Source organism: Ceratotherium simum, chromosome 22 (assembly GCF_057802395.1).
Source record: "Ceratotherium simum simum isolate JZ-2026a chromosome 22, ASM5780239v1, whole genome shotgun sequence".
In the NCBI taxonomy this organism is placed as follows: domain Eukaryota; kingdom Metazoa; phylum Chordata; class Mammalia; order Perissodactyla; family Rhinocerotidae; genus Ceratotherium; species Ceratotherium simum.
In genome coordinates this window covers 44037241-44063061 of record NC_141921.1, presented here as the reverse complement: position 1 = coordinate 44063061, position 25821 = coordinate 44037241, and the positions used below count along the sequence as shown (strand labels likewise).

The 25821-nt window shown below is 51.7% G+C and overlaps 1 long non-coding RNA gene across 3 annotated transcripts; it reads right to left on the bottom strand.

Annotated features, from left to right (window-relative positions):
- Positions 1-1681: 1681 nt before the first annotated feature.
- Positions 1682-24230, bottom strand: LOC147914152 (uncharacterized). Of its 3 annotated transcripts, XR_015555871.1 has the most exons (5): positions 23849-24230; positions 18429-18571; positions 13752-13834; positions 10180-10361; positions 1682-8202 (listed from the first exon to the last, which is right to left on the bottom strand). It is a non-coding gene; the product is annotated as an uncharacterized LOC147914152 (long non-coding RNA). The 3 variants fall into 3 exon arrangements; XR_015555869.1 differs by having other exon boundaries at positions 1682-10361; positions 23849-24222; XR_015555870.1 differs by having other exon boundaries at positions 1682-10361; positions 18484-18571; positions 23849-24208.
- Positions 24231-25821: the final 1591 nt, after the last annotated feature.

The following is a 25821-nucleotide window of genomic DNA, read 5'->3' as shown; positions in this document are numbered from 1 at the left end:
CAAAATGAAAATGCGCTGTTCAAAAATCATTAGAAATTTCAGTTTGGCGACAGCCCACATGCAGGGTCCCGGGTGACTGTACAGGTTGCACACCCATGAAGCTGGCTCTGCTGTTGGGGAACAACAAAGGGAGGAGTGAGAAGGCCAGAAAGTCCAGGACACGGGGATGTCACTGGGAGCCACTGACTTATCACGAGGACCTCGAATCAGCTGTCTGCCCTCTCTGATCTGAGCCTCGTGGAAACTTCCAGATCATGAGATGGGGAGACAGTTTCTACACTGCTCCTACATTGTTTCGTCTCTCCTCTCCTCTCTGGATTCCATATTTCAGGAGTGACTTCAAATAGAAAAAGACAACTCCTCAAAGTTACTCATTTAGAGACAAGATCATCTGATTTCCATGAGTTAAGAAACCTAGACTAAGACATGATGTTTGCTGTAGAATGATGCAACATCAAGGATCCTGGGAAGGGGAGAGATGGTACCAGCCTGAACAACTGCTACGGAAATACTTCTCGGCTAAAGAGTAAAAGGCCTTCACACTTGGTAGTTTACTTTGACATTTCCAGTTCCAACAAAGAAGGATGAAGGGGCTTGTCCAAAGTGGCCCCAGGTAACATCCAGCCCTAGGAGATGGACACAAATGAGAGGCACATGGGATGAAGAGTGAGAGTCCCTTTTCCTCCTTCTTCTCCTCTGTGGTAGGCGTATCAGTTAGAGTTTGTGAGTTTCAAACAACAGATGGGACTCTGGTGAGCTCAAGCAAAAAGACGTCTAGTGGAAAACAAGGCAGCTCCTAGGATGGCAGGAACACTAAGGCAAGGACGGGGACCAGGGAGCTGGGAGGACCCACATGGCCAGTGACAAGATCCTACTTTGAAGGCATGGGGGCAGTGGGACTGTGAGCACATTTCATCTGCACCCCGAGCTCACAAGACTCACACAGCCCAGGGGAGGGCAGGCAGATTGGAGGGAGCCCCCCAGACTGCATCTAGTGGGGTGAGTGGTTCCCCCAAGGACTAGGCAGGTGCTTCTAGGAGAGGATGCCAAGCAGCAAAAATACCCGATGCCCACTAGTCCTCGGGCATCCCTTGTAGCAGCCTGCCAAGTACAAGGCACAGACTAGGTGCTGAATTATTCCTTTCATTTTGACTGGATTCCCCACCACATCCATCAATTTTAACCACTGACCATGAGGAGAGCCCCAGAAAAGAGCAGCAAAGGTCATATCCTTTTTTTTTCTTAAACATATAACAGCTACAGTTTATAGATTATTTTGTACGTTTGCAAGCACAACCTTGGAAAACAGAAAAGAATTTGGTTTTAAATATTCCAAGAAATCTCATTCTAATTACATCAGTTCTCATCTGTGCCTGTTTCTGATCTGAAAAATGGGATTGTATTACAATGGACTCTCCCTAACGGGTGATTCAGAGAGGGAAGAATTCAGGGCTCCTATTGGGTTTTAAGAGCTCTGTCGGGTTCCCTCTGGCCACTCAGCCAAATTAGGGAGCAAAATGATCCTGCAGCTCATTTACCAAAAGGGCCCTTAATTACTGACCCACCTCAGGGGCACCATTTGGTGCCTCATCCAAAGAAAGAGTATTTTTTAAGGGCATTGGGTGCCTAGATGTGTTCAAACATAAATATAATACATACATAAATATGTATATATAAACACTTTTGTTTTTAATAAACTTTTTATTTTGGAATAATTTTAGATTTACAGAAAAGTTGCAAAGGATAGTACAGAGAATTCCATTATACCCTTCACCCAGTTTCTTTTAATGTTAACATCTTACACAACCATGGGACATTTGTCAAAACTAAGAAATTAACATTAGTATATTACTTTTAACTAAGCCAAAGACCTTTTTTGTGTTTTACCAGATTTTCTACTCATGTCCCTTTTCAGTCAGGATCCAATCCAGGATACCACACTAGCATTTAGGCAAATATAAATATATATGTTTTAACTTTTTATTTTGAAATAATCATAGATTTACAGGAAATTGCGAAAAAAAAGGTACAGAGAGATCCTGTGTCCCCTTCACTCAGTTTCTCCCAGTGGTAACATCTTGTGTAACTACAGAACAACATCAAAACCAGGAAATTGATATTAGTACAATCTGCAGAGCTTATTAAATATATATGTATATATATATTTTTAAATCAAATATATCTTTTATTTTATTTATTTTTTGGTGAGGAAGATTGGTCCTGAGCTAACATCTGTGCCAATCTTCCTCTATGTTGAATGTGGGACGCCGCCACAGCATGGCTTGATGGGCAGTGTGTAGGTCCACGCCCAGGATCCAAACCCACAAACCCCAGGCCACCGAAGCAGAGCATGTGAACTTAACCACTATGCCACCAGCCCGGCCCCCAAATATATATTTTAATCTATTTGCCTCATAGTCAAGAAGATCAAATACTTTCCCCCAAAACATAAAATCTGCGCCTAATTCCACCTGCCTCCAAACTCAAGTCCAATCGTGAAATTCTTGACCCCTCTCTCCCACCTACCAGCTACTGACTGGAATGTGCCCGCACAGTCCCAAAAGCAGAAGTGCCCTCTGCCAAGGGTCGGGGTATCCTCAACTTGCTGGACCTCGAACTCCCCAAACTCATGGCCAGTGGGCACGCATGTGCGAGCGCGTGTGTGTGTGAAAGAGAGAGAGAGAGAGACAAACAGCCCCTCTTTGTCTCAATCCATTCTAAACTCACTCCCATGGAGCCAACACTGCTCCTCCCATCTCCCCAGGAGTGATAGAAAGATAAAGAGCTGGATATATACCCCAATACATTTCTTCTACCACTGTCAGATACAAAGATGACAGGATCTATCCTACACATCTGCTCTAAAGACTGCAGAAGTAAATTAAATTGCCACAAAGACATCAGTTTTATCAAAGACCTGAACCGAAGCAAAGACTGCCTGCCGTTTCCATTTCCTTACTTATTACCCAAGAACTTCTGCGGGTGAACTCTGTCTGAGAAGGACCATTTTTCTTGTTTCTTGTTGGCATAACTAAAAGCAAAGGTAGGTAGGAAAAGAGGTTATTTGCAAATGATTCTACCTGAACTACAATAAATAGGTTCATTAGATCATAATCCACGAGTGTCGTCCCTTTAATTTAAAAGTTCAAGACCCTGAACCAACTGGTGGCTGGGAGAAGGCAGGCATTCTTTACTTCTGCCTAAAACTGGGAAAAATGTAAAGACTTCGGCTCAGAAGCCATCCCAAATGCTGCCCTGGTCAAAACTCCCCTGAGGGATCTGAGTGTTGGTCTGTCACAGCAGCCAGCATTCCAGGCATTCCATCGGCCCCACTCCAGCCCACGCCCCACTCCACGGGCCTAGGGAGCAGAGGGGAACTTGTGGCCAACTGGGCATGGGCGTGGCCAATCCAATGGCGTCACAAAGGGACCTTCTCTGCAGCAAGCCCTCTGAGCTCTGAGGAGAACTAGAACAATTCCCACAGGAATCCAGTTTGCTAAAGGGAGCCTGGCTGCCCGCTTTGCTCTCTAGCATTGAGAGCAAGAGGGCTGGCTTAGACTGGACGAGGGACCTATCAGCCGGACAGTGTCAACGCCAAGGTCAGCCTCCGAATCCCAGAAAACCTCTGGAAGGGACCTCTGACTTTCATCAAGTGGTCAGAAAGGAAATGGGCTCCTCTCCCCTCAGAGCCAGGAAGCACCGAGATAGCAAGACAGAGCCAAAAGATGGGGTCCAGGCAGGCGGGCATGAGCAGGGGAGGTACCCTGTGCAGTGGCTGGAAGGGGAGCAGAGGGAGCATTCAGAGGCTGTCCTTGGCCTGCATCAGAGGTGCCGGAAGCCCCATCACCTCATGGACGCTGGAGGCTTGTCTTAGTCAATGGGGTCAGAGGAGCAAGCCACCAACATTTGGCTTCACCTTTCAGATCTGGGTGAATTCCTATAAGCACTAGTTTGGAGAACAATGGAAAAAATCAGTGGGACAGAGAACTGGAGTACTCATAGCTCAACATTAAAGGATACAAAGACACCAACGGGACAAAGGCAAGGACCAAAGGCTGGTTTAGTGGGTTCTGTCAACGTGCAGAGCCCGCTAACAGGTTATCCCAGGCTCATTGGAGGCCATGGATGTGCCCTGTGGTCCAAGACCTGGAGAAGCCACCACTGTGTCTTCGCTCTCCCTTCTCTGCTGGCTTGGGTCCGGTTCCTGTTGCCATGGCAATCCAGCTGGCCTCGCAGTTCACTGGACCCCAAGCTGGCACCTGTAGGTGGAGCTGGTGGGATCCAGAGAACTGAACTCTCTTCCCAATTGGGCTCCCTTTGGGAGGAACCTTTCCCATCAGCCACTGCAGCAGAAAACACCACCAAATTCTCATTCCCGTCAACATCCTGGGCCCGGCTTCAGCCGAAAAGAAAAATTCCCCCCAAGGCAGACACATCTTCCAGTGCCCACAAAGGCGCATTCTCCAAAGCTAACGATTGCATTCGAAATTCGTCTCATGGGGGGAGAGAGAACGCACGTGTGTCCACGTTCAAGTCTCGCCACAAAGCAGGTCCACAGGGCAGCCATACTGCCCTAGGGCCATCTCTAAGGACAGGAGCCAGTGGGTAGGGCACAGATTCTCAAGCCAGACTGCTTGGGTTCAAAGGTCGTCCCCCTTTCTATCAGTTGCATCCTTAGTTACTTTTGCTCTTTGCACCTCTGTCTTCTTCTAAGATGGTGAGAACGACAGACTCTTGCTCACGAGATAACACATTTGGAATGCTTAGAACAGGGCTTCCTACCTAGTAAGTGCTCCGTAAATGCTGGCTATTACTATGGCTATGTGCAAACCCTTCCCAGCCCGGAGCCGCCCACGCGCAAGCCTGCGTGTCTTTTTCCTTCAACATCTGTGAGCAGGCCGCTCCCAGGGCCTAGAGCTTGCTTCCCCAGCAGCCCTCACCAACCGACATGGCGGAGCAGAGCTGCCAACGTCCTGGCCCGGGCGTCTCTCGCTGGCTCGCGTCTCCCGTCTGTTTCTTCCTCTCGGCCCAACAACGTGCAGCACTTCTAGGGCAGTATACTTGCTGATTGCTTCCTTCACTATTACTCACAACAACCAGCTAAGACACTGCCAAAGAAACACTCACAGCTGGCCCTGCCGACGACTTGGGGCAGGCCTGTCCTGCCTCTCCCCAGGACCTGTGGAGAAGGAAATCCGGGAAGGAAAGAGAGGATGGAGGAGAAAGTTGAGACTGGCAACAGATCCCAACAGGGCTGGCCCACCAGTAGCTGAGAAGGAGGGAAAAACCAGCCAGCGCTTCCCTGGAAGACAAAAAGTTAGACAATGATGATAGTTTAAAATCCACGTGTCTATATGAAAAGGAAACAATAGAACAAAGCAGCAGTGATTTCTCTCCCATCCGGGGCACCATTTAGAGAGTGTGTCAGTCAGAGTTCTGCCAGAGAAACAGAACCAGAAGGAGATACAGACTAAGAGACTTATTTCAAGGAATTGGCTCACGTGATTGTGTCAGCTGGGTAGGCCAGGCTGGAAACTCTGAGGCAGAGCTGACACTGCAGTCCGCAGGCGGAATTTCTTCTTCCTCAGGGAAACCCCAGCTCTGCTCTTAAGGCCTTCGACTGATTGCATGAGGCCCACCACATTATCAAGGATAATCTTTACTTAAACTCAACTGATTGTAGATGTTACCCATATCTGCAAAACGCCTTCCCAGCAGCACCTAGATTAGCGTTTGGTTGAATTACTGGGTAGTCCAGCCTGGCCAAGCTGATACCTCATGCTGACCATCACAGAGGCTGCTTGAGGATCCAGGGACTAACCGCTTTGGATGTAGACCACCGACGGGACAGTTCCTCTTCCGTGTGGGTGTGGGGACGTACAGAGGTGTTCTCGGGAGGGTCATTGTGACCTCTACCCCAGCAGGGGAGGTCCGACAAACCGGAGTTACAGGCGAGGTGGTGCAGATAAAAGCAGCTCACGAGCCAGCACAACCTCTCTGTCCAAGAGGAGGAAGCCCCCGAGGCCTTCCCACATGCCCAGCAGGCAGGCACAAGGCTCCCCTCCCAGGGCTACTGAATGTCCAGTGGGTGTAGATGGGAGTTCACTCTTACCTTAGTCCTTTGCCCCCGAACAGCTGAACCTGAAATGCTCTGCCAAAAAGCAAGCCAGACTGGACTTGAATTACGATTTTTTAGTGTGGGAAAAATGCTCCTAATATGTCCAATTTTCTCCCAAAGGTGTGTTCCAACAAAGCACATTTATCAGATTAGAGCTTTATTGTGTGGAAGAATCACCTGGAAGCTTGGTAAAGTGCAGTTTCCCAGCTCCACTCCGGAGCTTCTGATCCGGCAGGTCTGGGACGGGGCCAAAGGCACTTTCCGCAGGGACCATGTCCTCAAAAAGCACAGGGAGAAGCAGGAGCCTGAATCAAGTTCCCCCCATCTAAACACCCAGATGGGGACCCCCGAATACTGACAACAGAAAGACTTCCCGAGGTAAAGACAGAGACACAGTGGAAATAAAGCAACAGTGGCACACATGGTCTCTGTGAGCACAGAACAGCATTTGGGACCGGCTGGCCCACCCAAAGATGGGGTGTGAGGGGCGGGAGTGGGCTCACGAGCTCTCACTGATTTGGGACCCAGCACATGGCACTGCTGCTGCAGAGAACAAAGGTCGGGTCGGGAAGGTGGAAGGGCCTGTGCATTTCTTGGGGATGGGGCTTGCTCTGAACCCCAGCAGAAGTCTCAACAAGCACTAACAGAGCGTGAGAAGACAAGGGAACTGCCACAGCCTTGATCCAGCCCACCCTCCGGCTCAGAAACAGTCCCAAAGGAGAAGATGGCTCAGAAAAGCAAGACCAGATGGACCTTCTCCTGCTAAGCAGCCCGGCCCCTGATTTCCACGCAGAACCACATTTTCTGAATCTGGGCAGTGACCTGAGTGAAGAGTCTGTCTATGGAGGCTGCGCCCCAGGCACCAGGGCTGGTCTTGCAGTTCTGGTCAGACAGAGAGACAATCTTCCCAGTCAGAGAGAGGAGGCCTGGACTTCAGGGATAATCTTCTAGTCAGACAGAAGAGGCAGGACTTCAGGAAAAGGTGAATAATCAGTCAGTGCCTGAAATTTCACTGTTCCATGAAACACAAAATACACCAAATCAGCAGTCTTTAACCCAGTCAGACTTTCCTGGAGAGTCACACCGAGGTCAGAGGGAACACACTTAGACTGAAACGTACATTCCTTTCTACGGAAAGGCCTGTGGTCCAGTTACCAGGCGAGCTTCTGCTGCATGGACACAAGATGCTTAAAAGGCCTGGAGCTCAGCTCAGAGCCCTGATTCTGCCTTCACCTCACTTCTCCTTACAGCGGCCCTTTGAGCCCCAGGCCCGAGGCGTCTTGCTGCAGAACCAGTGCTGCTGGCCCAGGAACCAGCAGGAATGCGAGAAAACCAGAAGTCATTTTTACCAGGAGAGTTTTAAGTTCCTAGCACTTAACTTTTAAGTGCTGAAGAGAAAGTAGACCGTCATAACAAGGCTCTTGGATGCTATGATTCCTGGGAAAGCAGAAGCCCTCCCTCTCCAGGAGATGTGGAAATTCTCTCTGGAAGCCTCCTAATCCCACAGCACGTCTTTCAGAAAGCATGACCGGACCTTCACGCACCCATTACCTACCAACCGAGCGCCTGAGATGGGCTGAAGCTGCGCTGGGTGTTGAGGACTGGACAGGGAGGACGGTGGCCGTCCTGGCCCTCGGGGGATCCATGGGGAGAGATGCGCAGAAATCACAGACATGCAAAATTACAACCACAAGCAGTTCTGAACCAGGAGAACAGGTGTTCTTGAAGCGCCTGCCTGTGGAAGAAGCACTGTACTGAGAAGTATCCTCCTGCGTTTCACGACGACGTCGAAAGCTCGAAGGAATTCTTCTGCCCTTGCGTTGATCTCATCCGGAAAACCTGACCCAGCTGCAGGAAGCTGATGGTGGCTCAGAGGAGCTTCGGAGACCGTCCAGGGTGGACCCAGGGCAGAGAGAAACCTGCCTTAAGAACGGGGGTCCCAGGGACGGGGCCAAGAAAGAGCGACTTGGATATTTTCAGCCTCAAAAATTACCATCAGGTCTGTGTCCACTGGAACCAGCTTTCCCGGCAGGGCAGCCACTACTCTCGTTTCTCCCGAGTTTCAGGAGCCACCTGTGCCTGTCCTGGAGAAAACAGAAAACTCCAGCAAACCCCCAGTGGGTGATGCTGGTGCACGCCTGTCCCTCGCTGATCCTGCAGTGTCCCGGGTGAATGGCGGGTGTGCTTGCCGGCTCTTGGGAGCTGCCAGCCAGAAGCCTGTTGCCTCTCCCTCTGCAGAGCTGGGAGACTTGTTCGTCTAACACCTCAATATTTAGAACTCTCATTTTTTCCTATTCTAGTTCTTGGGGATGGAGCCTTGAGCAGCCAACTCTGGGAGGCAGCAGGTTCACCAAGAGGGAAAAGAGCTCAAACGCTTGAAAACCACCAGTCCAGATGCTTTCTGGGAAGAGGGCCTCCCTGGGAAGCAAAAGGCTGAGTAGACACCACGATTATCTAAAACTACCCTTTGCATTAACAATTGAGTATAAAATATATGTATTTTAGGAGTAAGAGTTACTGTATTACCCCCAAGTCAGTTAGAAATCTGAATACATATAAATTTTCTGATGTAGCAGATACTGTCCGTTGCCTGCCCCAAATACACGCCCCTTCTTCTCCCGATCACAGGCCCTGATTTGGTTCGGGTGATCTATCCTCTTCTCCCTAGTTATGTGCCGCGTGAATTCCATCACCATAACCCCTTCTGTTGCCACTGAGTGCCTGGGGCTGGGCAGGAGACATAATTCTGGCCAATGAGATTCTTGGGAAAGTCAGCAGGGGCTTTGGGAAAGGTTTCCTCATTCATAGCAAGAGACCCCCAGGAAGAGAATGGGAACTGGTGGGAGACGAAGTCAGTATGTGGAGGATGAGAGAGCAGACACACGGAGCGAACCTTACTCCTTGACATCGCTGGGCCACTGGATATTACTCATCACGAAGCTGCCCGACCTCTGGACTTAACGTTTTATAACATTTTTAATGTTCTGATTATTTAAGTCATTCTCTTACTTGCAGAGGAAGGAATCCTAACTGATATATCCCATAGTCTAAGCAATTTGGGCTCGGAATTAAAAAAAAAAAATCAAACCACTTAACAAAAAGCAATGTCTCTGTCACGAAAGGTTCAATGACAGCAGAATCAGCTTCCCTGTCCTCTCACTGCAACGGATCACGTGCAAGGGCAGCTTTAGACAATCGTGGTGTCTGCCCTCAGCCTCTCACTCCCAGGGAGGCCCTCTTCTCAGGAAGCATCCGGGCGACATTCCATGACGGCAGCAGGTAGGAGAGAGTACCGACTGGACTGTCGAGACGAAGACGGTAAATACCTTTTCAACAATGTCACATAAGACAAAACCAGTCCTTGCTTCAGGCGTGGAGTCCTGGGTTTGTTCTTCAGACCTGGGCTCCTTCCCTTCCTGTCCTCAGGCCAGAAATCCCCCAAAAGGCAGACTAAGGGAAGATTCACTGGCTAAATACAGTGGGAATGAAAATGCTGGAGCCTGGCATTCACAAGTCTCGTCTTCTTAACGGGAGAGGTGATTTCAAAATTTCAAACAATTTCAAAATACAATCCAGCCCAAGGGGCTGTAATATAAATTTGAGTTTTGGAAGCAGCCCCGCATGCCCCATGTTTCTCTGAGTAGGCATTGAGGGTGCTGCCCCGAAAAAGCCAAGCCCTGGTGCTGAGCAGAGGCAGCCCCCACCCCAACCTCTCCTTATGGAAATGGAAGACAGACAGCCACCTAACCACAACAAAGCCTTCCACAGGCTTGCCATTTGCAGTTACAAAAAGAATCTCATCGTTTCTGGACCCTGTCTTCCCAATTTGCCGTTAAGCATCCAGGCTCCATAAAAAATTTACTTTTCAGAACAAAGGACCAGACAATTAGAAATGTTTCTCTTATGCCAAGGCCAGATTTCATACACACAAACACAGCAAATCCCTCTCCAAACAAATTCACGACTTCCCCTGCTAATCCCAAAGGCCTTCTTCTCAAGCTGTAAGTGTTCCCTGATTGACAGTGAACCAAACCGGCAGAAAAAATGAAAAGGTGGGTTACCTGCTTTGTGGGCTGAGGGAGGACCAGGGATCGGACCTTCAGCTGTGGACCCGCAACCGCGGGGCTGGCTCCACCTGTCCGACCTGTCGGGCGTGCTGCTGCCTCCGGGCCTGGCAAGGCTGCCAGGGGCCGGACTCAGACTCGAGGCCAGCGCCTGGGCCCCTCCATGGATGTGCACTCACCTGCAGAGAGGTGCCGGCACACAGGTCCCCTCCCCTCTCTGCTCCCCCCACTGTGACCTGCCCCCCGCCCCCCCAGCCAATCAGGCACTGGAACATCTCTCCTAAGTCATTTGGATTCTAAACCTAAAGCTGGTGGGAAGAAAGAACAAAAGGGAAGAGGAAGGAGGAAGAGAGTGAGAGGAAAAACCCTGGCCCCCACATCTACCATCAGTCCCTTGGTGATGGTCAGGGAGGTGGGGCCAGGTGGGACCAGGAGCCTGGGCAAGGCCATCACGGTGATCAGCAGGGTCAGATTCCAGAGCTGCTCTTTCCCTCTGGGTGGCTATTTTGGGAAAGTAGCTTTACTCCAGCAGTCAACAGACTGGCTACCGCAGACACTGGAATCCGGAAGACTCTGAGCTCTGCCAGGCCCAGCGCAGGTAAAGGCAGAACAGCCCCAGGGAGCAAAGGGCAAGTTCCAGGCACCCCAAAACTCTGCTCTGAGCACACACAGGCCCACCCATCCCTCTTGTCCCAGCCCTTCGATAGGATCACCGAGTACCTGGGGCACTGTCTAGTCTGTAAGAGGAGGACCTGGCTTGATGTATTAACCAGATGCTGGTGGGCACAGCTGGTAGTGCTGGTGGCGTGGGGGTCCAGCGGCATCACCGGTTATTTTCCCGCCATTCAGGACTAGGAGCCCTTGGCAGCCAGATCTAGCTTCTCCTCCCTTTCACTCCCTGGCCCCTGACACACGTCAACTGCAAGTCGACAGTGAGCAGGGGAGCTCACAGCCGTCTGAACATAAGGTCACAGATGGTACGTAGGGAGGGGCGGGCCTGGGCATCCCAACCACCGCTCAAGTTCAGTCGCATGCTTCGGAGGCTGCCAATTAAGCCAAGCCTCTGGAAGCCAGCGAAGAACAGAAACGGCGACGCCCGAGAGGAGAGCTGAGGGCACAACGATCTTATAACTAGGTTTTCAAGTGCAAGGCAGATGCTAAGATCTGAAGCCCCTACTAGGAAAGCAGGAAGGAGACAGTGAGGCAGGAAAGGAGCCATGAGAGGACCAGTGAGGGAATTCAGACAGAACCCAACCTCTTTCCTCTGGGGTTACAGCCCCACTCACAGAAGGCGGGAAGCAGAAGGCTGCTGTCGCTGGGCGTGGCCTCCGACCTCAGGGCTGAGTCGGCCCTCAGAGCACCACTGCTTTGTGAAGCCCCATCTCCAAGCGAGCGGCTCGCTCTGTGGCCCCAAGAAGGGCTAGCGAACAGGCTGGGTCTTACTCAAGGAGCCTGATAAACAGCAGCGGGGTGTGACCCTGCGGGTCCATCCTGGGACCTGGTTCTCCCCTTCTCGCTCTCAAGCAGCCCGTCCGTTGCCTTCCTACCCCCCCAGGCCTGGGTCAGAGGCCTTAAGAAAATCCCCCAAGCACTAGCCAACTTCAGACTGCCCTGGCCCTTAGATCATCTGTAGTCACTGGGCTAAGACCCAAACTAAGAGGAGAGAAATGCTTAGCGATTTCGGAAAACTGAACTGCGAAGGTGCTCACAATACAATCCTGGGCGGCAGCTCGGCGTGCCCTTAAATATTTTGGGGAAGTTATTTACCAAGTGGAGCTAAAAAAGAAGTGCCTCCAATTTAGTAGACAAGAATCTTTTAAATTTACATACAAAGTCCCATGATAAGTCATTTGGGATCCCCCAAAGTAGGAAGGCTGCTTGTGGTTAGAGCTGGGTGAGTCAACGAAACAAACAAATGAACCCGATGAGGTCAGCCTTTTGGAAAAGGAACAAAGAAAATTGCACCCGAGCAAGGGGCAGCTTACGATGCCAAAGCAGGGGTCACAGAAAGCCCAGTCCTGAATCCTCGAATCCAGTGGTTCTCAATGGGGGCGATTTTGCCCCCTTGGGGACATTTGGCAAAGTCTGGAGGCATTTCTGGTTGTCACAACTGGGGGTGGGGGATGCTACTGGCATCCAGTGGGTACAGGCCAGGAATGCTGCTGAACATCTCAGCACACAGGACAGCCCCCACAACAGAGAATCACCCTGCCTCAAATGTCACTAGTACTGCGACTGAGGAACAGCTCTAAAACCATGAAAAATATTTTTCTCTCTTCTTTAAAAGTCCCGGCAAATGGTCACCTTTAGTCACTGGACAGACATGTCCCTCAGCCCAGAGGGCCACTGGTGGGGACACCTCCTATCTGTGGCAAGGCCAGGCGATCACGGGGTCGGTATCTTTGGTTGGGCCTCTGGGAAAAGACCTCAGCTTGGGCGAGCTGCCTGGCTGCTCCAGGACTCCACTCGCCCTGGCCAAGGGTTCCAGTCCTCAGTACTGAGCCCCCTGCTGCTCGGCTCTGAAGAGCTCACAGTGAAGCTATGGAGAAAGCGGTGAGAGCCTTGTCAGAGCAGACAACCTCCCCTGTGGCAGGTGCTTCACAGGCATCGAGGACCTTTCACACACTTTGTCTCGCCTGAATAAATAAGAGCCTCGCCCATTAAAGCTTTCTTTCTGCGTTCCTGACCTGCCAGGCCAGTGGAACATGCAGAGGCCACACAGCCAAGTGCGCATGGGGATGGGGAGGGGGGAGAAGGGGAAGTGTCCACCTTCATATCACATGAAGGCAAGGCACGGAGGGAAGCTGAGAGCTGACTGAGAGCCCGAGCTGAGTCCAGCCAGACCCCACCCCGGACCTCCAGAGACAAGCTGTGTGGGGGGAACCTGAGTAGGAAGATTCGCAGTCACTCCTGCCTGGTGAGCCCCCAGGGTCCAGAGCTGAGCTGATGACAGCTGGGGTTACCCTAGCTCTTACCTCCAGGCCCCTGCAATCGAAGGTCTGGATGTGAGTCTCGCAGAGCCTGAGGCTCCGGAAATATAAGGAGCAGATCACACTCCTGGAGATTTTTCTGGTCTGCCGTAAGGCTTAGCGAACAGTTAACAAAAACGACCCCAGGGAGCTGGGTGGGCGGGAAGGACACACACCCAGGGCAGACAGTGGCCGCCTTTGGGGAGCTGGGAGTTGGGTGGAGAGGCAGGCCAGAAACGGACCCAACCCATTAATTTCATCTATCTCTGGACTGTGACTTTTTAGGGGTATTATTACTAATTTTATAATTTTATTTATTTATTTTTGTGAGGAAGATTGTCACTGAGCTAACATCTGTGCCCATCTTCTTCTATTTTGTATATGGGATGCCACCATAGCATGGCTTGATGAGTGGTGCGAAGGTCTGCGCCCAGGATCCGAACCTGCAAACCCCGGGCCACTGAAGCGGAGAGTGCAAACTTAACCGCTACGCCACCGGGCCAGCCCCTAATTTTATAATTTTAAAAGAACATTAAAAAAAAAAAGAAGGAGGGCAGAATATCTCGTATCCATGCCCACTTTCCTGGGAATACACCTCACCTGCTCAGGACACTCTCCATGGCAGTCTTGCACTGGCTGCTGATCCAGGTCACCAGACCCCAGAAACCGCCCCAAGTGAGATTCTGCAAAGGCCAAAGAGAAAGGGCAGAGGCGATGAGAGAGGGCACCTGGTGCTGAACGAGCATCTCTCTCCAGCTAATCTCAGGAAATGAGAAAAACAAGTCCACGCACAGGCCAGGAGCCCGGCGGGGAGGGAGGCTGCGGGCCTGACACCCCTACATCTCCTGCCAGCACCCCCTGAGCAGGTGCCCTGTCACCACCAATGGTCCCCTCAGACCAAGACAAGGTTCTGGATCCATCGCTCACCCCTGAAGTTCACGATGAAGAGGAAACTCATGCACGGCTGAAAGGCTTTGCCCCCCACTCTCCACCCCCCACCTTTAAGCTCAGCACCTTCTCAATTCCAACAAGGCACAGCCTCCTTGAACCGCCCATGCTGACCTCCATCGCGCCCCACCTCCCTACCCCCGGAACCTGAGCTCTGGTTTTCCATCTACAGTCTTGCCTCAGCCTCAGGCCTGAGGCTTGGCATTGTCACTACTGCTTAACCTCTTACTTCTCTCACCATGAGAGCTCTGGGCTCCCCTCCGCTGGCTCTGTCCCCTACAGCCTGGTGAACAACTCTCACATGCGTCCCCAAGACCTTCCACCTTCCCAGCTTCTCCCCCTTGCAAGAGGGGCCCAGACACCCAGAGACAGGGCAGAGCTGGGTGGACAGGGCCGACCCAACGGGACAACTCACGTGCTCTGACATTCTTAAGGGCATCTACTTCCCCACTAACATCAATGGCAAGACTAGAAATGGAAGGTTTGGCCATGACGACATCATATTTTAACAATATAGTATACATTGTAAAATGTTGTAAAGAGAAATAGAGAAGTTGACAAAATAACGTTCAAAATAATAATCTAAAGTTTATGTGTGTGTTTGTGTCTTTAGCTTAAGAATATACAGGAACAAAGGCAACAAAAGCAATATTCCCAGTGGGATAGACAGAGAAGTCACTTTGCTGCCATGGAGGTGCTGCCCCCCTGGGTCACCCAAGAGGGGAGCAGCGCTCTGTAGCTGCAGTCCGGGCACTCTGTGCAGGGCTGCTGGCTCTGGAGGTTAACTGGTGATCTGGGATGCGGAGGGGAAGAGAGTCAGAAGCCAAGCAGATATGAATTCACTGCACTGGGTGGTAAATTAACGGGGGAACCTACTTTCTGCCCTCCAATGAGAAGGGCTCAAGCATCAAGTCTGTTTATAAGGAAGAGCATCAGGACCCAATGTCCAAACGTGGTCGGACAGCTCAAGGCCGGCCCGAGAGAAATTATAAAGGAGGGATGTTTGTGGACCCCCAGGTGCTGTGCCTTCTGCTCCTGTCCCCACATACTGATGGCCACTTTCCACCGACACTCTCAAGTATTCATCATCCTCAGACCTTGCCTGACCCCTGGTTCACTGAGCAAAACCTGCCCTCAGAAGGACACCAGGGTATTGGAACTAGGCATGCCATGCCCCAAAGCAACAACACCATACAGGTGGCCAGGCGCGCACACTCAGCCAGGAAGTCCACTTAACCGAGTGCCTGTGCTCAGAGCAGACCTCAGACATCCGGAAACACGGCTGGTGCCTCCTCGAGGGCAGGGCCACGCCTCACTTCACTTTTGTATCCCTGGCACCCAGCATGGTGGTGGGCCAGAGTAGAAACCCAGACACTCAGTGAATGAGTAAAAGAAGGTGTAATACAGAAACAGCAGCTGCAGAAATATCAAGCAGCCCCACTATGCACTAAGCACCTTCTAAACTCTTTAGCTGCATCCCTCATCATGGTAGGCTGAAAAACAGCCCCACAAAGGACATCCACGTCAAATCCCTGGAACCTGTGAATATGACCATATTTGGAAAAAAGGTCTTTGCAGACGTGATTAACTAAGGATTTTGAGATCATCCCAGATAATGTGGGTGGGGCCTAAATCCAATGACAAGCGTCCTTCCAAACTGAGGCAGAAGGAGATTTGAGAAGCAGAAGACACAGATACAGAGGTGATGTGAAGACAGAGGCAGAGATTGGAGTGATACAGCCACAAGTCCAGGAGTGCCAGGGCGGCCACCAGCAGCTGGAAGGGACCAGAAGCATTCTTCCCCAGAGCCTCCAGAGGGAGTGCAGTCCTGCTGAATTTGGGACTTCTGGCCTCCAGAAGGGTGAGAGAAGAAATTTCTGTTGTTTTAAGCCACACAGTTTGTGGTAATTTGTTATAGCAGCCGCAGGAAACTAATACTCTCCTGGCGTCATCAATTAACTCATTAAACTACTGGGGGTGGGGGATAAGGAGTTTGGAGGGGGCAGGGGAGGGAGGAGTAAGACCGAGGCCTCTGAGCAGCCCAAACTCCTGTGACTAAGCTCCTGCCCTCCCTGAGAACGTATTGTTCCCCCCGCAGAAATTAATAAAGGAACCTTAACTAAATTGGAGTTGGGAAGGCCAGTAGAGGGAGCCCTCATCCCCATCACACATCCTCAATTACACCAACAGGAAGAGACATGCCCTTCCATCTCTGAGGGGAAGTAAAATTATTTTACTACTGAAGGAAGATTTCTCTTCCCAACCACAACAGCCCAGCCAATGAGAAGCCGTTGCCACCCTGAACTCTTACTTTCCTCCAATGGATTTTCTTTAGAACAGCCCCTCTCTACTCCCCCCTTTTCTCTATAAAAGCAGCTCCCCTCCTTTGTTTGTTGGATTTGCCTATGGTTGGCCATAGCATGCACATCCCAACTGCAATTCTTTTGGCTATTCCCGAATAAACTCATTTTGAGGGTAAAATAAGAGGCGAGTTTGCTTTTTAAGTTGACACTCCCAATATTGTGTTCTGTTAATATTCTCACATCTGTTAATCAATATCTCCTTGAATAAACATAGTCAGCCCAACTGTACAGTTAGCTAAGATTCAAAATCAAGTAAATGAATGACTAATAGTAAACAAAAGCAATGAATCAAAGTAACACTTTTGTTTTCAAATGACACCCACTTCCTTATTCTGATACTGGGGTGGGGGCAGGCTTGCCCCTGAAATCCACTTATTAACTCTTACTTACACACAATGCTAACCTGATACAGGGATGGGGGTTTCTGACCCCACAGTAATTTAGAAGCAGCAACTCAGAAGGGAGGAAAAGGTTTGCTGAAATCAGATTCACTAACAAAACCAAGGAGACACAAGTGAGGGGCAGAGGACAACAGAAGAAATGAAAATGCTGTAAAACACACTTGCCAACACTAAAAAGACCTGAACTCTGAGGCTGGGGCCTTCAGGCCATTGTTCCACACTACACAGCCCAGCCACAAATGTTCAAAGTGATAATCTGGCTCAGCAGGAAAAGGTAAATTGTCTTTATTCTGTTTTAAGAAGCATACTGTTCCCTTTGTCTGCCTGGCCCTGCAGTGAACTCCAGCGTGGTCCCCCGCCCAGGAGGAGTGAAGCCGCCCGTGATGTCCCAGGCAGAGGGTGTCCCACCCTCTCCTCTCTGTTAACTCTGCCCTGGATGCGGTGGAAGGACATGGCCACGTCTGTGTCAGTGCCCAGAACAGTACTGGACACACAACACAGAGGGACTCACCAGAGTGTGCCGGACACGTGAACACAGGAATGAATGAATAATTGAATAAATAAATGAATGGATGAATTTTAGTTTTGATGTCTGAATGTTTTATAATTTTATTTATTTATTTATATTTTTCCCCCAAAGCCCCAGTAGATAGTTGTATGTCATAGCTGCACATCCTTCTAGTTGCTGTATGTGGGACGCGGCCTCAGCATGGCCGGAGAAGCGGTGCGTCAGCGCGCGCCCGGGATCCGAACCCAGGCCGCCAGCAGCGGAGCGCGCACTTAACCGCTAAGCCACGGGGCCGGCCCGATGTCTGAACGTTTTAAATGTCTGAATTCTTCACTGGGCTCTCCCTTCTCTCTGCTGACTCCTCCTCCAGTTCCTGGGGCTCCATTTCTCTTTCATAAAATTCCTAGGACCATTTAACCATGGAAACAGCCACGACTGCATTAATTCCCTGGAGGGCAGGTCCTTGAAATCCAGGGGGATCAGGAAAAAATGTAAGAAATGCTGCAGGTGTCCTGACTTTTTTTTTTAAGTTGTAAATTGCTGACATGATAAGAAACTAGGAGGACAAAAGATCCACAGATAGAATTAGAAACTGTGGTGGACAGACCCTTGGGTGGTCCCTGTGATGGTGGCCTCCTGGTCTGCAATCTACCCCCTTGAGCATGGGCAGGACCCAGGACTTACTTCTAACCAACAGAATACGGCTAAGGTGGCGGGACGTCGCTCCAGTGACTGCAGTTCTCAAAGTGCCTTCACACCCGTTTCGGTTCCCATGGCCCCGGGCAGTCACTCTCCACCTTGGTGGCAACAGAGTGCCTACGACTGCAGACTGTGAGCCACACTACATGCATTCAAGCTGGGGTTCTGCCATAACCACGCTGTGTCCTGCGATGTGATCCCCCAAGCCTCAGTTTCCTCACACATAAAATGGGGACAACAGTAGCTACCTCACAGCGTTGTTATAAGGATTAAATAAGGAAAGATTTGAAAAGCGCTTAGCACAGTGCACACAGCAAGAGCTCAGTAAATGTCTGTTATTTATGCATTCCTTATTTACCTTCTGTTGTCCTGACTGGACTTTAAAGTCCGTGAGGGCAGCGATGCTGTCTTACCCGCTGTTGCAGAGCCTTGAACAGGGCGTGGATCCAGGAGTAAAAGTTGTGAACGAATGAGGCGTCTCCTGCCATCCTCCTAGCGACTCTGCGAGGAAGGCAGGACAAGGATGATTTATTCCAAGACAAGAAAATAGGTTGAGAGATGTTCAATTCTTGTCCAGTACCACCGAGGAGATGAGAGATAAAATGAGGACCATCTTACTCCCAAACAACGTTCTTTATATTTATTTCTCCTCTGCCTTAACTACAACTTGAACAAAGTTAATTTGACACATATTAAGGATAAGTGTAAGTGTTAGCCTCCAGTACAGTAATTAGGCTTAAATGGAAACAATTCACATAAATGAACATAATTAGTGCTATGTGTACACAATCGAAGCTTGCGTTTCTGGAAGCATTTGGGAGAAGGTGTGATTCTTTGGTGAAGGGGAGGGAATGAGAGAGGCGGGAAAGTGTTTGCTTTTTTTTCTTGAGTTCAGCATGGCCTGATGTGGCTTGAGTGGCTCTAAGGGAATGGAAGTTTTGAAGTGTTCTGGGGCTAAATGGCTTTTGAGGGGATAGGACAGTCCTCAGTGGGTGCCAAAGTGGGGCACCCCAGGCTCAGAATTGTGGGACAGTGGGCAAGGGACATTATGCTTGAGACCGAAAGGAAAGGGGTGAAAAGCAAATTCTACCTGGTTTGAAGTATTACTCTGGGCCTGTCCCATCTTCTCTCCTGCTAAAAGGCCAACGCAGCAGTCCTCTCACCCTTGCTGAGTCTCTACGTCCCAGCCCACATCCCTCGCCTGGTTCTGCCCTGATCAGGGAGGTGGGTGTTCAGGGCAGGCAGATGGCTGGGTGGTACCCAGGGTGAGCAAATTCAACACAGGCCCTCAAGCAGCTGTTTCTCAGCAGATTATCAGGAACTGTTTCTCTGTCTCTTGGGGTTGGAGGTGAGAGATCTGAATGTGCTTGGGTTTTGGGGAGACAGTTCTGAGAACCACTACCTGCCTTGTGGTGATCCTGGAGGAGAGACTGTAGAGATCAGTGGTCAATCACATGGTCTAGGATTTTAAACTTGCTTCACCCCATCCCTGGTGGTGGGTTTCATAATAAGAGGGGTTATAGCGACAGTAGCCTTATCCACTTTCATTTCAAGTCCATTTTAATTAATTTTGTTGCGAGATGATGTGACAGCCTCAGAATATGTTTAATGCCAGGATCAGGAATCAATTTGGTTCAAGTCAACCGACACTCGCCCCCCGCCCCCAACTGTCAGGTCAGCTCTTTCTCCTCTGGATGGAACCTCCCTTCCTCCGCCCACTCTCCCTTCTACTGAGTGTTGAAACTCCACTTTCCTCAGAGGGAGCTGAGGCACACCCAGCCTGCAGCCACTCTGGCAAGAGGAGAAGGAGCCTTCTGTCCAGAGGAGGCGATGGGAACCAGGCAGGAGCTGCCCACTGGGTGCTAGGCGAGGTGGGGAGGCTGGGGGGAGTGAGTCAGCTCCGTTCTCAGGAAGGGACAAGACAAGCATCAAACGACAGTGCAGTTAGAGGTCCTGTGGTACCACAGGGATCAGGGTGGGGCCCCAGGGCAAGACTGGTCAGCCATGGGCTCCATGCATGGGAACTCCCCGAAAGCACTGGGATCAGTTACCATCTGCCCACAGCCAGGGACACAAGAGCAGGGTGTATTCTCTTTGCATCAACCCAAGGCATTTTACTCCATTTAAATATGTGCAAAACTAGTTAAAAACAAAAAATGAAAGCATCAATTTTTAGGAAGGGGAAGATAGGGATATTTGCAATGCAAAAATCAAACAACCCAAAAACTCCAAAAACTTCACTAGATTATATCAGTGTAGAGAAAGGTTCTTCTGATTTAGTGAAGGTAATAAATATCTGTGAAAGCAAAGCATTTTATGACTGATAATACCTAATAGCTGCCAGAGTGCCTGCTCCATGTTTCTGCACATTAGCTAATTGATTTTATACTGTGACTCTACGAAGTGAGTCCCAACATAAGCCCAATTTTATAGATGAGGAACCAAACCCAGGCAGCCGCACTCTCTTCCTCAAGGTGTGATATGAGCAGGTGTTTCTGTCCCCTGTCCTAACACAAGAGATGCAGGCAACTCCTCCAGCGATGGCCACAAGTGCGAACTCAGCAAGAACTGCTCAAGAGCTCTGGGGTGAGCCTGTGTCAACATCACCTCCTAAGGAGGGGAGTCCCACGGACCCCCTGAACCTCACTTCTCATCTATCAAGAACGAAGATCATAATCCCCGCGCTTGACTCGGTGGTGTCACACAAAATCTGACAGGGTGGAGGTCAGGGCATGAAAACAAGGCCTCTGGGGCAGGTTCTCTCACTCTTCTGTCTCTCCCCCTGCCCTCTAGCCCCTGGGAGCCCTCAGCCATTTCACTCCACCAACACCCCCTTCATAAGAACCCTCCACCCAGTCCAACTCTGCTATCCGTAACAGACTGCTAAACATGCCTTGTGCGTTCCTAATTTGGCTAATGCCATTCCCTTCAACTTACCTTTACTTTCTCTACAAATGTCTCAGAATCTTGGCTGCTCTCCCAGGCTCAGATCGAATCCATTCTACTTCTATAAAACCGTCTTGCCCTCTCTCCAGCCCTATGAGCCCCTGAAATCCCAGAACATTTACTATCCTATTACATTCCCCACTTGGCCTTTAGGTATTCTGCACTGCATAGCAGTCCTACAACATTTCAGGTATGCGTGCATCCACCCATCCATCCATGCATCCACCCATCCATCCATGCATCTACTCATCCATCCATGCATCCACTCAATAAACATTATCAATCACCTGCCATATGCCAGGCACTGTTCCATCACTTCCCTTGTCCATTCTCTTTCCATCTCAAAGGTGACTATTTCCCACTTTCTGCTCTCCCTCAAACTTCCACCACCCACTCCCTTGCCTCACCCAGTCTCATGGCACTAGGTATCATCTTAGTCACTGAGACCCCTCCTGCCCTGACCTCTCTCCTACACTCCAGGTTCCAACACCCACTGCCATCTCCACTTGGGAGTCAAATGGGCAACTTATGGTAGCCAAATCAGAACTCCAGATCACCCATAAAACCCTGCAGCCTGCTCCTCCAAGTTCTTCACATCTCAATAAATGATTCCCCCATCTGTGCAAGCCACAAACTTCAGATAGTCATCTTTGTCTCCTCTTTGTTTTGCCCCATCCCCATGTCCATTCAGCAACAGACTCTATTGGCTCTACCTTCAAAACCTGCTGCCTCTATGCCCTCCACGCCACAGCCCTAGTCCAAGCCCCTGTGGTTTCTAGTGGGACCAAAGAACAGCCTCCAGCAGGTCGACCTGCTGCCACTCTTAGCTCTGTATATTCTTTACACAACAGCCAGAGTGATAGTTTTAAAACATAAGATCACGACAAAACCCTCCAAAGGCTGCTGAACATCACCCTTTGGATTTCATGCTAAGTCCTCAGGGAATACAAAGCCTCGCATGATCTGGCCCCTGCCTGACTTCACCTGTTACCGCTCACCTCTAGCCTCACTGGCTTTCTTGTAAATTTCTCAAATGCACCAAACACAGGACCTCTGCCCTTGCTGGCCCTTCTGCCTGAAAAGCCCTCCCCTCCCCTCAGGGACTTAACCCCCTCCCTGGCACTCTTTATCCTCCTACCCCTTCAAAGCATTTATTACAACCTAACATCGTTTTAAATATTTATTTTGTTCATTTATTGCCTGTTTCCTCCATCAGAAGATCAGCTCCACAAAAGCAAGAATTTGCGTACTGGTTCGATGCTGTATTCCCAATGATAAAATAATGTTGGCACATAGCAAGGACTCGATAAATATCTGTTGAATGAATGAATGAGTCCTGCCTCGTTATTTTCTTATTAGATACGTCTGACCTCCTCTAACCCGAGGTTGAGCAGCCTATAACCAGGGGCAGCATCTTGTTCATCCTTTCATCTTCCTACACCTCTTGGCCCAGGGGCCAGTGACAAGGGCAGGTGCAGGCCTGGGAATGGCAATCAGGTTACACAATCAATGGGAAGTACTGCCTGGCATGATGTGATGAGAAGGACCCGGAGGCCAGTCTAGGTGTAGCGTTACTGATTTGTGATGTGTCCCAGAGACCCAAAGGGGGAAATAAAAGTGTAGTCTGTGGGGCTGCCAAGCCTGTTAACCAGGAGATCCTTGAGGCTGGAGAGAAAGCTGAATTGGCAGGACACAGCAGGATAGTCCTGGCCAGTCCTCAGGTTTGGGAAGCTAAGGAGATAGGCCACTAGCCCTACAGGGCAGCAGATGCCAATTGGCCCCAGGGTACCAGCTGATGCTGCCCCATCAGCCCTCTGCCCCTGGATAGACCCTCAAGGGGAATGGGACCCTCAAGCCCACCATCTCAGCCATTACTCCACAGCACTTGTGGTTCATGCAGGACACAGAGGCTCAGAGAACGGGCCATTGTCCTGAATATCTCTCAGACCTGGGGGCTGAGACCCATAACTTAGAGTGGGCCATTTGGGCCTCTTGACATGACTCTTGACATCTGCTAAAGAGTTCCACAGGCACTTATCCAGGAAGCCCAGCCACTCCTTCCTGCAGGAGACTAGCGTGAACGTGTCAGAAGGGCACAGGCCCCGAGGCTTTCTGCACACCCATGCTGTCCTCTCGCTCCCTGTGCCCCACCAGGCACAGAAACAGTCAAGGTGCTGGGGCATGTGCCCCACATCCACCTAACCTGGGGGAGGAGCCTCCACCGCACTGCTGCCTGCCATGCGGTGAACTCCCCTCCCTTGCAGCTTCCATCCTGACCTGCAGCTCCCAGGCTGGACAGTGCTCCGGCCAGCAGGGGTGCTCATGTTCACCTTGGGGACACGAAGGCTGACACCCTTTTTCCTGTTCTTCTCTTTAAAAGACAAAGTGGCAGACCTGACCTCTTATAACACTACTTTAGCGACCGAAGCACTTTCACGTCTGAGATGTTTCACCATTTTGGGGAGCTAGTCTCAGCCAAAGTCTCACTTTCAGGAAATGGAGGTATTTGCTCCCATCTCCTGTGGGTCAGCAGCAGCAGTAAAGCCAGAGTCCCCATTTCCACTCCTAGACCAGAGAGCCCTCCTGCACCCACGATGGAGAGTGAGGAAGAAAGAAATAACCAGCCGTGCAAAAACCAAAAAAGGAACCCTTTCTCTTCAGAGATTATGAAATCAAAGAGCATTTTGTTGCTTCTTGGAAATTCTTCTCCTTGTGACTCGGGGGCGACACAATTCAACAGAGTTTCCATTATTATTATTATTAAAGCACTTGGTCTAGTTGCTGCCTCCTTCTTTTCGAACTTTCACACAGACTGAGAACACAAGCGTTTACCTGCTCTCACCCCAGAACGCGGCGAGCAGGTCGCGCGGGCTTCCAGCTCCCTCCTTCCCGGGGCTTGGCTCCAAGACTCCAGAAAATCTCGAAATCCCCCCAGCTCTGCACGGTCACTGAGGGAAGCAGCCCGGCTCTGAACAAGCCCAGGCAAGCCCAGGCAGAGCCCGCTTCTGGGTCCTCCCTCCTGCGCTCACCACCCGGCCCCGAGGAGGGAGACGCCTCTCCCCTGCCCCAGATCCGGGGAGTCGGCTCGCCCCCGGGATGGGGCGCCGGCGTCTCTTCCACCTGAAAAAGAAAAGGGCTAGGCGGAGAAAGGAGGGGCGGGTGGGGGCGGCGCCAGCCTGCGAGGGATTGGGGCGGGGGCGCAGCGGGCACTCGGGTCACGTCGGGCGATAGGGTGTGCGCGCTGCCCAAGGCCCGGGGCGCCGCGGCGGGGCGCACTGCAAGGGGACGGCGCGCGCTGGGCCGTGGGGCGGGTTCCCCCGGGCACGGGGTCCGGGCCTCGGGCCCCTCCACCGCTGCCGCCGCCTGGGCTGGCCCTTCCCTGGCGAGAGCGCCGGTTTTGCGCAGCGCTCCTCGCCTCCGCCCGCCGCGGGGTCCCGGGGCGCGCCTCCCAGAGCCGATGTCCCGGGCTCCACGGCCATCGCGACCCTTCCGCGGGCTTCTGGCCCCTCCGCGGCGGGTCCGAAGCCCGGGAGGGCCGGGGGCGGGGGGTGGCTGTAAGAAAGCAAACAGAAACCACGGGGGCGCTAGCCGCGACGCCCAGCCCGCGGGCCTCTCCCGGGGAAGAGGGAAGAAGAAACTTGCGTCCCGGGCGTGGGTGAGGGAGGTGTCCCTGGTCTGGACCTGTAGTCTGCGAGACATTGCCAGCCTAAAGAGCTCGAAGGTCCCACGCAGCCCCAGACTCAAGGAGACGGGAAAGGACTTTTTAGTGCCAGGAACCGGCACCCCGCCGCGGCCACCGTCTGCCGGCCTGGCTCCCCGCCCCCACTCACCGCGCCCCCAAGTTCCGGCGCTGCCGGCCGCCGGGGTGACACGGCTCCGCGCGTCCCGGGGCGCAGAAGCAGGCGGAGGTGGGGGTGTCACGGCCGAGGCGCGGCGCTGGGGAGCCGGGTGCACCGGGCGGGGGACCGTGTGCGGGTCAGGGCCCGGCTCAGCTGAGGGACCAGGCGGAGCCCCCCGCACCCGCCTAAAAGTTCCCAGAGACAAACGCGGACGTGGGTCCTGAGCGCGGATCTGCGAGGAGAGGCCCCGGTAGCCCGTGAGATGCGCGCCTCCCATACCTCGCCGTTTCCACGCTGCCCTGCGCGTAGAGCGGGATGCCCTGGGTTTGGTGGGGACGCACGTGCAGGGGCGGTCCTGAAGACCCCCCTCTGCTGTGCCGAAGGGGATCCCCAGCCACCATCCCGCCCCCAACCATCGTAGATCCCACCCAGTCCGACCTGGTCCGGACTTCGAGGCCTTTGGGAGACAAGCTGTCCCGCGCCCAGGTATGAAGGGGCAAGGGAGTCCCCCCGGGCCTCCCTCTGCAAGTGTTTCTGCCCTCGGGCTTGTTGCAGGACAGAAACCGCTTCATCAAAAGCAAACCCTCCTTGCAGACTCACACTCACACACACTTGCAGGACTCTGCCATGCGCCCGTGACCCGGCAGGCTGAAGGGCAAAGGTCTCCTTGGCCTCAGCAGGCAAGGGCTCCCTGACGGGAGAGCTGGAAACTCATTTGCACTGAGAGAAAATGGTCCTGGGGGGAGGACAGAAAAGCGGCTGCTGCCAGATGTGTAATCACATTTGGGCACACTGGAGGGAGCACGTGCAGGCCAGGTGTGAGCTGCTCCTATTTGAGGCATTAGGGTCCAGAGACTCACAGGGATGAGTCTGCATGGAGCCCGTGTTTCCTAGACTTTTCCAGGGATTCTAGAACAGTCCTAGGGAAGGAGAGACCCAGCCAGCAGGTGAGAATGTCCAGGTGTC